Source organism: Bufo bufo, chromosome 1 (genome assembly GCF_905171765.1).
Source record: "Bufo bufo chromosome 1, aBufBuf1.1, whole genome shotgun sequence".
Classification (NCBI taxonomy): Eukaryota; Metazoa; Chordata; class Amphibia; order Anura; family Bufonidae; genus Bufo; species Bufo bufo.
In genome coordinates this window covers 213521254-213534168 of record NC_053389.1, presented here as the reverse complement: position 1 = coordinate 213534168, position 12915 = coordinate 213521254, and positions in this window count along the sequence as shown.

Sequence of the window (12915 nt, the reverse complement as noted above, 5' to 3'; positions counted from 1 at the left end):
TTAGCCGCGAAACATCTGCCGGGCGAACCGCAAGGCCATTTCTATTCCGCAGTAATGTTTGACAGCTGCTAATGTATAGGCTGTAGGAGGAGGAGACAGGAGGAGCACCTAGCTCAGAAATATTGTGGACTGAAAACTGCAAATTACAAGCAGATTTTAATGACAGGTCCACTTTAAAAAGCGTATTTACCTTGTTTAAGGCATAATGATATTGAGTGGAAGCTTAAAGGCTATGTACACCTTTCGGAGCAATTTTTTTTAAATTATTGCATTAAACTTATTTTGAGCTAAAAATAATTTTTTTAATTGGTCTTTATGAACAATATGAAATCCTATTTTCTGTACAGAGCTGAGATGCTCTACTAGCTCCATATCTGACGTGCTCCATATCTGTGCTCTCTTAAATTATAAACACTCATTAAAGCTCAATCCTTAACTTACTGATAAGAATATGGCTTAAATATGTTTTTATGACCTCTTAGTAGTTTAGAGATAAGGGTAATTAGATGACCAATAAAGTGAAAGTGAAAGTACCAGTCATACAGTTTAAAAAAAGAGTTAACCGTTTGTGAATAAACAGCTCAATATTTTTAATAAAGGCCAATTAAAAATAGGATTTTTAGCCAAAAATAAGTAAAATGCAATCATAAAAAATAATTGACTCCAAAGGCTAAAAAAAAAAAAAAAATACAAAAAAAAAAAGTGTCTATACACCTTAGATCTTGTGGTATGACATGTATAACATCCATCTATTAAACTATGGACCTGTCACCATAAAATGCAGATCTTTCTGCAGGCAGCATGTTACAGAGCAGAAAGAGCTAAGCAAATTGATATATCGTTTTGTGGGAAAAGTTTGAGTAATTTATACATTTATATCTCTACTCTTTCGGAACTTAAGACCACCTCATATATATCTATCAGTGACTGACACTGTATACTCACACACAATACTATCAGTCACTGTTAACACCCCCCTCGTGTACAGTTACCAGTGAGTGACAGCTATCTATGTGTACACACAGAGAATACTATCAATAACTGATAACACCTCCCCCATGTACAACGGAAGTCAGGAAAAGCAAAGAGTTAATTTCACAGAAACTTTTCCCACAAAATTATATATCAATCCGCTCATTTCCTCCTACACCAGGCATCCTCAAGCTGCGGCACTCCATCTGTTGAAAAACTACAATTCCCAGCATGCCCGAACAGCCTACAGGTATCAGCCTATAGCAGGGCATTGTGGGAGTTGTAGTTTTACAACAGCTGGAGGGCCGCAGTTTGAGGATGCCTGTCCTACACTATAGTATGCTGCCTGTAGATTCTACTAAATTTTGTGGTGACAGATTATGTTTAATATGAAATACAGGGTGGGCCATTTATATGGATACACCTTAATAAAATGGGAATGGTTGGTGATATTAACTTCCTGTTTGTGGCACATTAGTATATGTGAGGGGGGAAACTTTTCAAGATTGGTGGTGACCATGGCGGCCATTTTGAAGTCGGCCATTTTGAATCCAACTTTAGTTTTTTCAATAGGAAGAGGGTCATGTGACACATCAAACTTATTGGGAATTTCACACGAAAAACAATGGTGTGCTTGGTTTTAACGTAACTTTATTCTTTCATGAGTTATTTACAAGTTTCTCTTTGTTTACAGCCATTGACATATAGCCGAGGTTAACAGGTGAGGAGCGGATAGAAATTGTGTTGATGTCTGGTGAACGAAGTAACCGGGTCATTGCAGCAGATTTCAATGCAAGACACCCTACGAGACCACCCATCTCCCATGCTACAGTTAGCAAACTGCTTGCTAAGTTTCGTGAAACTGGTTCAGTGTTGGATTTGCCAAAATGTGGACGCATGAAATCTGTCTCTAATGAAGTAACATCAGAGGCTGTCCTAGCTTCATTCAACAAAAATTGGAACAGGACCCTCAGTTTACGCAAAAGATTTTGTTCAGTGATGAGGCAAACTTTTATGTGAATGGTGAAGTTAACAAACAAAACCACCGCTATTGGTCTGACACTAACCCACATTGGATAGATCCCTCCAAGACTGTTGGAACAAAAAAATTTATGGTATGCTGCGGTATTTGGGATACAAAGATAGTGGGGCCATTCTTCATCAATGGAAACCTCAAGGTCACTGGATATGCGAAATTTCTACATGATGATGTGTTTCCCTCTTTATGCACTGAAGCTGGCACGTTCCCTGAGTTTTTCCAGCAAGATGGTGCACCACCACATTATGGGTGTCAGGTCCGAGCATTCCTAGATGAACAGTTTCCTGGAAAGTGGATTGGTCGTCATGGGCCAGTTGAATGGCCCCCAAGGTCTCCCGATCTGACCCCCTTAGACTTTTACCTTTGGGGTCATCTGAAGGCAATTGTCTATGCTGTAAAGATACGAGATGTGCAGCACCTGAAACTACGGATACTGGAAGCCTGTGCTAGCATTTCTCCTTTGGTGTTGCTATCAGTGTGTGAAGAGTGGGAGAAGAGGGTTGCATTGACAATCCAACACAATGGGCAGCACATTGAACACATTTTATAAGTGGTCAGAAACTTGTAAATAACTCATGAAAGAATAAAGTTACGTTAAAACCAAGCACACCATTGTTTTTCTTGTGAAATTGATGTGTCACATGACCCTCTTCCTATTGAAAAAACAAAAGTTGGATTCAAAATGTCCGACTTCAAAATGTCCGCCATGGTCACCACCCATCTTGAAAAGTTTCCCCCCTTACATATACTAATGTGCCACAAACAGGAAGTTAATATCACCAACCATTCCCATTTTATTAAGGTGTATCCATATAAATGGCCCACCCTGTAGATTACCAAAATTTTTTAAATGTTATTCTTATATCTCCAAGCCTCACTGCTGATAACTTCCGTCTATCCCAATCATCCAATATCTGGAAGGGGAGATCTTATTCTGGGAAGTCAGACAACCAGGATCTAAAGAGGGAATTTTACCCTTCTTAGATTGTATCCCTCTAAAAGTCTGATATAGTTCCGATAAACTTTTCCTTCTTTCTGGGCTATCCACTAGTGTGGAGCACGAATATTCGAAAAGCGAATTTTTATCGCGAATATCACCACTTCGAGAATTCTCAAATATTTAGAATATAGTTCTATATATTCGTTATATCGAATATTCGGCTTTTTTTTTTTCCATCTGAACACTTGATTCCTCTCTGCTTCTTGCTTGTGGGCCAATGAGAAGGAAGCAATGTCAAGTTCATAACAATACTTAGTGCACCAATCAGTAATCTGTAGTCAGACCTGCTAAAAATGTGAAGTTGCCCGTAGTGCCAAAAAATATTCTAACCACTGCCGATTAGCGCATTCGCAAATATATTGGAGCACTTGACTCTATCTGCATATAAAGCCTTTGTAATGTTCTGCCGTGCCAACCAATTTCACCAGTCTCAGGAGAAACATTGTAGATTTTTCGCATTCAATAAAATTATCTTGAATTCTCGAATTCGCTAATGTATGACGAATATTCTACAAAATATTTGTGAAATATTGTGAATTTGAATATAGCCCCTGCCACTCATCACTACTATCCACTAATTGATTAAATGAATTTGAGTGTCACTCCTGTGTCAAATTTAGCTTAGACCCCTGGTGATAGGCCAAAAAATGGTCCGCAAAGCATAAGTATCCCTCAATTACAAGAATGTGCTATATCTGCCTTCTTTGGCTTTCCAGATATGTAGAACTGTCGACCACTCCCTTCTGTTGCAAACTCTCTCATCTCTTGGCATCACTGACCTGGCCCTCTCCTGGATCACATCATACCTCACAGACCGGACGTTTAGCGTCTCCCACTCTCACACTACCTCCTCGTCTCCTTCCCTCTCTGTTGGTGTCCCGCAAGGCTCTCTCCTAGGACCCCTGCTCTTCTGTATTTACACTTTTGGCCTGGGACATCTCATAGAGTCCCACGGCTTTCAGTATGCTGACAACACACAAATATACCTCTCTGGTCCAGACATCACCACCTTATTATCCAGAATCCCACAATGTCTATCTTCTATATCATCCTTCTTCTCTTCTCGCTTTCTAAAACTTAACATGGATAAAACAGAATTCATCATCTTTCCCCCATCTTGCTCAACCCCCCAACAGACCTATCTATCATGATCAATGGCTCCTCACTCTCCCTGTTCAACCAAGTCCGCTGCCTTTCAGTGACATTGGACTCTGCCCTCTCCTTCTGACCGCACATCCAAGCCCTTTCCACCACCTGCCGCCTCCAACTCAAAAACATCCCCCGCATCTGCGCTTTCCATAACTTTGAATATGCAAAAATGCTTGTACATGCCATCATCATCTCCCGCCTAGACTACTGCAACATTCTCCTTTGTGGCCTTCCATCTAGCACTCTCGCACCCCTCCAATCTATCCTCAACTCGGCTGCCCGACTAATCCACCTCTCACCCTGTTACTCCTCTGCCTCTCCCCTCTGCCAATCCCTTCACTGGCTCCCCATGGCTCAGCGAATTCAGTTCAAAATACTAACAAATACATACAAGGCCGTCCACAACCTGTCCCCTCCCTACATCTCTGAGCTACTTTCCTGATACATCCCCACACGCAATCTCCATTCCTCACAAGACCTCTTTCTCTCCTCTCCTCTTATCTCCTCTTCCCACAATTGCCTCCAAGATTTCTCCCGTGCATCTCCCACACTCTGGAACTTGCTACCCCAACATATCACCTACAGTGGAATCCTTCAAAAGAAACCTAAAAACCAACCTCTTCAGACAAGCCTACAACCAGTGACCCTGCTGCCTCTATACCGCAACTTTACCGTCTCCTACTGTGTCCTTCTCCCATATCATTTAGATTGTAAGCTCTCATGGGCAGGGCTCTCTCTCCTTCTGTAACAATTTGTAACTCGTCTTGTTTATGCTTAGTGCAATTGTCTGTATTATGTATGTATACCCCCTATCATATGTACAGCGCTATGGAATGAATGGCACTTTAATAATAAATAATAATAATAATTAGACCGTGCCAGGAGGTCCGAAAGTTTTTTACCTCATGCAGTGTCATTTAATGTGTATAATGATTGTGGGGTTTCCCCTACAATTATGCCTAAGTATTTTATAGAGTATTTAGCAAGGGTAACCTGGATGCGCTGAGATTGCCAGTTGTGCATATCTTGTTTTAGGAATTAGACCTTGTAGGTCATTGCACACAGTTAGAAGTTGTTTGAATTTTTTTGTAGTAACTAATGAATAATCTATCAGGACAGGGACTTTTACTATAGGGTATATTGATTTCAGAAAGTGCCAGTGATGTAAATGGTGCTAAAAGGATGTTAGGATGTAGCAAGGATGCAACCCTGGCAGTCTTTTACTGCCTTATTTCTTTAATCGATAATAACCTTAACTTCTTAAGGACACAGGGCGTACCTGTACGCCCTGTGTATTTCCGATCACTGCCACGCAGCGGGCGGTGATTGGAACAGGGTGCCTGCTCCCCCCCCCCCCCGTGTCGGCGATCGCAGCAAACCGCAGGTCAATTCAGACCTGCGGTTTGCTGCGTTTCCAGGTTATTCGGTTCTCTGGGGACCCGACAGCCCGGAACAGGATGGTGATCGGTGGTCTGATAATACACCACCAATCACCATCCTGCGATCCTGAGAGGTGATGGTGACATCACATCTCAGGATCGCTTCTGATTGGCTGCAGGGCGGGCGGGTTTTTAAAATTATTGTAACGCTCCTCTCCTCCTCCTTTCTGTGTCCGGGAGCGAGGAGAGAGGAGGCTGCATCGGATCTCCAGAGCCCCCATATCTGTCCAGCACCCCCCTTCTGACCCTCCACAGTGCCATGTGGCGCTAAAAGGTATTTAGGGAAAGGTTAGTGACAGGTTAGATTAGGCAGGGATATTCAGGGAAAGTTAAGTTGAAAAAAAAAGTTTTAACTGTTGCATCACCCTAATTGGGTGTCTAGGGTCCTCAGCACAGCTGTGTGACCCTAGACCCCCCAGGGGTGCTACAGCTTGCCCCTCTCCCCCCCCCCACATTTTTGGGGCGCAAGCAGTTTTTTTTTTTTCTGCGTACTTTGACTGTGGCCGGCACTCTTAGCAACTGGCAACTGTTAGCGCATCGCACACCCCACCGCTGATCAGCTTCGGGCGGCTGATCATCGAGTTTGAATTTTTATATATTTTTTTTCACATTTTTTGGCCTTTTTTTATTTATTTATTTTTTTCTCTGTTAGTTTTAGGGATAAGTACACAAACACCCGTGCCCCCACACACACGCACACTATATAAAGATTTCCACACACGCACACACACACTCCCCTATGGCCCGCCGGATGTTCTCGGCCTAGGAGGCATACGCCCAGCTTGCCACCGACTCTGAGAGTCCCAGTAAGGACAAGGATGAACCCACTTTCTTTTTGTCATCCGCGTCCTCCTCATCATCTAGCGATGATGATGATCCCCTAATGCGGCGGAGACGCTGCCAGGCGGAGCAAGGGGACCGCCATGCTAGGGACCCTGTGTACTAGTTTTCCGGCCCACCAGATAAGTCCACCTGAGCCCCCTACCGGTGAACTTTTCTGGTGTACCCCAGAGCATTTTGAGCCTGCGATTCCTGATTTTGTTGGCCAAGCAGGAATCCAGATTCCCACAGAGGGCTTCTCTGAATATGACTATTTTAGTCTTTTTTTCAGTGACCACTTTGTGAATCTGATGGTGGAGAAAACAAACAGTTCATTGCAACACCCAACAGTTTATTGCTCAACACCAGGGCTCCTTTTTGGCTAGGACCGGTGGCTGGACTCCGGTCATTGCAGCCGAGATGAGGATGTTTTGGGGTCTCGTGCTGCACATGGGCCTAGTCAAAAAAAACAATGTCAGGCATTACTGGAGTGGTGACGTCCTCTACCAGACCGCACTTTACAGTACGGCCATGACATGTACCCGGTTTGAGGCCATCCGGAAATGCCTGCATTATGCCCCCCAAGGTGATCCTGCCTATGACCACCTGTACAACAAAATCAGGCCGGTCATCGATCACTTTGGGGCCAAATTTTTGGAGGCCTACGTACCTGGAAGGGAGGTCGCAGTTGATGAGTCTCTCATTGCTTTCAAGGGGAGACTCACTTTCCGCCAGTATGTTCCCTCTAAGCGGGCGAGGTATGGCGTAAAGCTGTACAAACTTTGTGAGAGTACCTCAGGGTACACTTACAAGTTTTGTGTGTACAAGGGGCGAGATTCCCGTATTGAACCCTCAGAATGTCCCCCACTCTGGGTGTTAGCAGGAAACTTGTGTGGGACCTTATGCACCCACTGCTAGATAAAGGTTACCACCTGTACGTGAATAACTTTTCTACTAGTATCCCCTTGTTCCAGTCCCTCGCCGCCAGATCCACATCCGCTTGTGGGACCGTGCGGAAAAATCAACGCGGCCTCCCTACCCACCCCCTCCAGGTACCTATACCCAGGGGTGAGACGCGTGCCCTTACCAGTGGAAACCTGTTGCTGATCAGATATAAGGACAAGAGGGATGTCCTTGTACTGTCCACAATTCACGGTAACGGCATCACGCCTGTCCCTGTGCGAGGTACCGCGGCAACTGTCCTCAAGTCCGATTGTATCGTCGACTACAATCAGTATATAGGTGGAGTTCTGATCAAGTCCTAAAGCCATATAATACCATGCGCAAAACCCGGGCATGGTACAAAAAAGTTGCGGTCTACTTGGTACAGGTTGCCTTTTACAACTCTTTTGTGCTGTCCCAGAGCGCTGGCAACACAGGGAAATTCCTTCAGTTCTATGAGGCAGTCCTCAAGGCCCTGATCTTTTCTGACCGGGAAAGAGCAGGCCGGAGTACCTCGGGAACTGGAGGCGCCCAGATCATCCTTGACCAACACTTTCCAGGTGTGGTCCCCCATACTGGAAAGATGGGACGGTCCCCAAAAAAGTGCAGAGTGTGTCACAGGAGGGGGATACGGAAGGACACCACCACTCAGTGTGACACATGCCCCGATCATCCAGGCCTCTGCATTGACGGTTGCTTCAGGGAGTACCCCACTTCCATGGAGTACTAAATCTATAATCCCCTTCCCCAATTGTTATTCCATTTTGCCACTGACAATCGAAAAAAACTATGGTTCTCAGACTTGAGACACTAAAACCCCCCCAAAAAAATTCTGAAATATTATTTTGTAAAACTAAAATAAATAAAAAAGTATTGCCACGTCCATAAGAATCTGCTCTATAAAAATACCACATGACCTAACCCCTCAGATGAACACGGTCAAAAAAGTGTAATTCTAAGCGATCAAAAAGTCATATGCCCCCCAAAATAGTGCCAATTAAACCATCCTCTCATCCCGCAAAAAATGAGCCCCTACATACCTAAGATAATCGGCAAAAAGAAAAACTGACTCAGACTATGGAGATACTAAAATGTTTTTTTTATTATAAAAGGATAATATAGTGTAAAACCTAAATAAATTTTAAAAAAGTAGACATATTAGGTATTGCCGCGTCCGTAAGAATATGCTATATAAAAATACCCCATGACCTAACTCCTCAGATGAACACGGTCAAAAAAATAAAATAAAAACGGTGCCAAAACAGCTATTTTTTGGCAAATTTTCCATTTTTTTCCAGTAACAAAGCAAGGGTTAACAGCCAAACAAAACTTAATATTTATTACCTGATTCCGCAGTTTACAGAAACACCCCATATGTGGTTGCAAACTGCTGTATGACCAAACGGCAGGGCGCAGAAGGAAAGGAACGTTTCCAAAATGGGGTCAGTTTTATGGAGTTTCTACTCTAGGGGTGCATCAGGGGGGCTTCAAATGGGACATGGTGTAAATAAACCAGTCCAGCAAAATCTGCCTTCCAAAAACCACACGGCGCACCTTTCCCTCTACGCCCTACCGTGTGCCCGTACAGTAGTTTACGCCCACATATGGGGTGTTTCTGCAAACTACAGAATCAGGGCAATAAATATAGCATTTTGTTTGGCTGTTAACCCTTGCTTTGTTACTGTAAAAAATTTATTAAATTGGAAAATGTGCCAAAAAATTTTAATTCTCAAATTTCCTCTCCATTTGCCAATAAATCTTGTGGAACACCTAAAGGGTTATCAAAAAATTGTAAAATCAGTTTTGAATACCTTGAGGGGTGTAGTTTCTTATATGGGGTCACTTTAATGGAGTTTCTACTCTAGGGGTGCATCAGGGGGGCTTCAAATGGGACATGGTGTAAATAAACCAGTCCAGCAAAATCTGCCTTCCAAAAACCGCACGGCGCACCTTTCCCTCTACGCCCTAGCGTGTGCCCGTACAGTAGTTTACGGCCACATATGGGGTGTTTCTGCAAACTATAGAATCAGGGCAATAAATATAGCATTTTGTTTGGATGGTAACCCTTGCTTTGTTACTGGAAAAAATGGATTAAAATTGATAATTTGCCAAAAAATTCAAATTCTCAAATTTCATCTCCATTTGCCAATAACTTTTGTGGAGCACCTAAAGGGTTAGCAAAGTTTATAAAATCAGTTTTGAATACCTTGAGGGGTGTAGTTTCTTAGATGGGGTCACTTTTATGAAGTTTTTATTCTAGGGGTGTATCAGGGGGCTTCAAATGGGACATGGTGTAAATAAACCAGTCCAGCAAAATCTGCCTTCCAAAAGCCACACGGCGCACCTTTCCCTCTATGCCCTACCATGTGCCCGTACAGTAGTTTACGGCCACATATGGGGTGTTTCTGCAAACTACAGAATCAGGGCAATAAATGTTGAGTTTTGTTTGGCTGTTAACCCTTGCTTTGTTACTGGAAAAATGGATTAAAATGGAAAATTTGCCAGAAAATTTAAATTCTGAAATTTGATCTCCATTTGCCATTAATTCTTGTGGAACACCTGAAGGTTTAACCATGTTTGTAAAATCAGTTTTGAATACCTTGAGGGGTGTAGTTTCTAGAATGGGGTAATTTTTGGGTGGTTTCTATTATGTAAGCCTCGCAAAGTGACTTCAGACCTGAACTGGTCCTTAAAAAGTGGGTTTTTGAAGATTTGCTTCTAAACTTCTAAGCCTTGTAACGTCCCCAATAAATAAAATGTCATTCCCAAAATTATCCAAACATAAAGTAGATATATGGGGAATTTAAAGTAATAACTATTGTTGGCGGTATTACTATGTATTATAGAAGTAGAGAAATTTAAACTTGGAAATTTTCAAATTTTTTAAAATTTTTGGTAAATTTGGTATTTTTTTATAAATAAAAATAATTTTTTTCTTTACTTCATTTTACCAGTGTCATGAAGTACAATATGTGGCGAAAAAACTATCTCAGAATGGCCTGGATAAGTAAAAGTGTTTTAAAGTTATTCACACATAAAGTGACACTGGTCCTTAAGGTGAAATATGGCCATGTCCTTAAGGGGTTAAGTACCTCTTGAAAATACTAGCAGATAGGCTGACAGTATTTCTTTCGAAACTCATCACCCCTCACCAGGTAGGTTTTTTTTCCAGGGTAGAGTAGTGGTATCCAACATAAGTCCAGGCTGTTCTAGATAAAGTTAAGATGCCTCCACACCTTTACTCATCCCCAGATCTCCTGACAATTGATGCTGAAAAATGGGTTTAACAACATGAATGAAGCTCTGGATCCCATGGGGTTTGATGGCCCCTTTAAGACTTATATAGGGACATTATATACTTCACCTTTGGCAAGAGTTTACACCCCAGGTTTCCTGTCATCAACCTTTATATTACAGAAAGTTACTCTACGGGGTGCCCTCTTTCAGCCTTCTGTTTAACGTAGCACTTGAACTGCTATAGAGGTCACTTAACCTTGAGAAGCATATTCAGGGTATCACCATTGGTAAATACAAATTTAAACATACTCTTTTTTTCTGATGATCTTATATTATTTCTGGAACATCCCCACAGAAATCTCCGAACTTTGTTTGATCTTATTTCTCATTTTTGGTCCTTATCAGGCTTAAAGTTGAGGAGGCTGTGGACATGACTGTGTAGGTGGAAGAGGCAGAGGAGGCAGATTAGGTAGGTAACACTGTTTTTATATTTTTTTTTTGTTTTTTTCTTACTTTTTTAATTTGTCTGTTAATTCTGTGTGTGACCTATAGACATTTTTTGGGGTGCGGTCGGTATTCTCTATTCTGCCAATATAAAAAATTATAATCTTGAACCAGGAGGTGGATGTCCGAGTAGAGGAGGAGGTGGACATGGCGGTGTAGGTGGAAGAGGCAGAGGTAGACAACACTTTTGTTTTTTCAGATTTTTATTTTGGGAGGCTCAAAACATTGGGAAATGTCAAACAGAACAAACTATGCTAGTGTATAGCAATGGCTGGGTGCAGCCGGTATACTTCTCTACTCTGCCAATATAACAAATAACAATCTTAAGCCAGGAGGTGGAGGTCCGAGTGAAAGAGGAAGTGGACATGGTGGTGTAGGTGGAAGGGTCGGAGGAGATAGCCAACACTGTTTTTTTTTTGTTGTTTTTTATTTTATTTATTTACTTTTTTAATTTGGGGAGGCCCTAAAACATTGGGAAATAGCAAACAGAACAAACTGTGCTGGAGTATAACAATGGTTGTGTGCAGCCGGTATACTTCTCTACTCTGCCCCAGACCTGTGCGATCCGTGCCTGGTTCATTTTAATGAACGTGAGCTTGTTCACGTTGGCTGTGGCCAGGCGGATGCACCTGTCCGTGATAACCCCCCGCCGTGCTAAGCACACGTTCCGACAATACATTTGCTGCAGGGCAGACCAGCACCTCCAAGGAGTAAAGGGCAAGCTCAGGCCATGTGTTCAATTTGGAGACTAAGAAGTTAAATGGGGTAGACCTATCAGTCAGTACATGCAGACGTGTGCACATGTACTGTTCCACCATGTTGCTGAAACACTGCCTCCTGCTAAGACATTCTGTATCAGATGGTGGTGCTGGATGTTGTGGCATGCTGACGAAGGTTTTCGACATTTTAGCCATGCTAACCCTCCCTTATGAGGTGGTGCCAATGCTCCAGCTGCGGTGGTGACTTCCTCCTCCTCCCCGTCCTCCACCACGTGCTTCCAGTGAGCCCCCCGCTGTCAGATGGGAATGCTGTCAGTAGTGTGTCTAACAGTATGCGCTTGCATTCACGCACCTTCCAATCACGCTCCAGTGCTGGAAGTAAGGATGGCAAGTTATCCTTGTATCCGGAATTGTAATTCTGTGTCAAGGGTGTATTGCACCCCAAAAAATGGCTATAAGTCACTCACAGAATTAACAGCCAGATTAAGTATTGTATTTCTGTGTCACTGGTGCAAAGGTATTGTGTTGCACCCACAAAAAATGCCTATAGGTAACTCACAGAGTTATCAGCCACATCAAAAGCCTAACACTGTCCCTCACTGCAGCAGCGTCCTATCCCAACACTAGTTAGAGCAGAATGACGGCGCAACACATTATCCGGCATTTATGCAGGCCAGGCCACATGTTGCGCCGGCCAATCACAGCCATGCCAATGCTAGGCATAAAAGTGCCCACAGCTTAAAAGCTTGTTGATTGGCTGTGGTGCAGCCTTTCAACAACCTTCCTTAACCCGAACATTGTGGATTGGGTTCCCTCATCCCACAAGTCATGACGATTGCACCATTTTCTGCGACATTTGGTCATTTTTTGTGATATTTGTTGTTCATTGCCACTATTCAAAGTGGTCTATGTTTAAGAGCTAAAAATTAGATTAGACCTGGATTAAGGCACATTTGTTGTGACTTTCGCAAAAGTTGCCAAAAATCCACAAATTTACTCCAGGCCACCCCCGGTGTACTTTTAAACATATAAGTGTAATGTAAACCACATTGCACACATTTCATAAATTTGGTGCAGGAACACAAAGCAAAGACA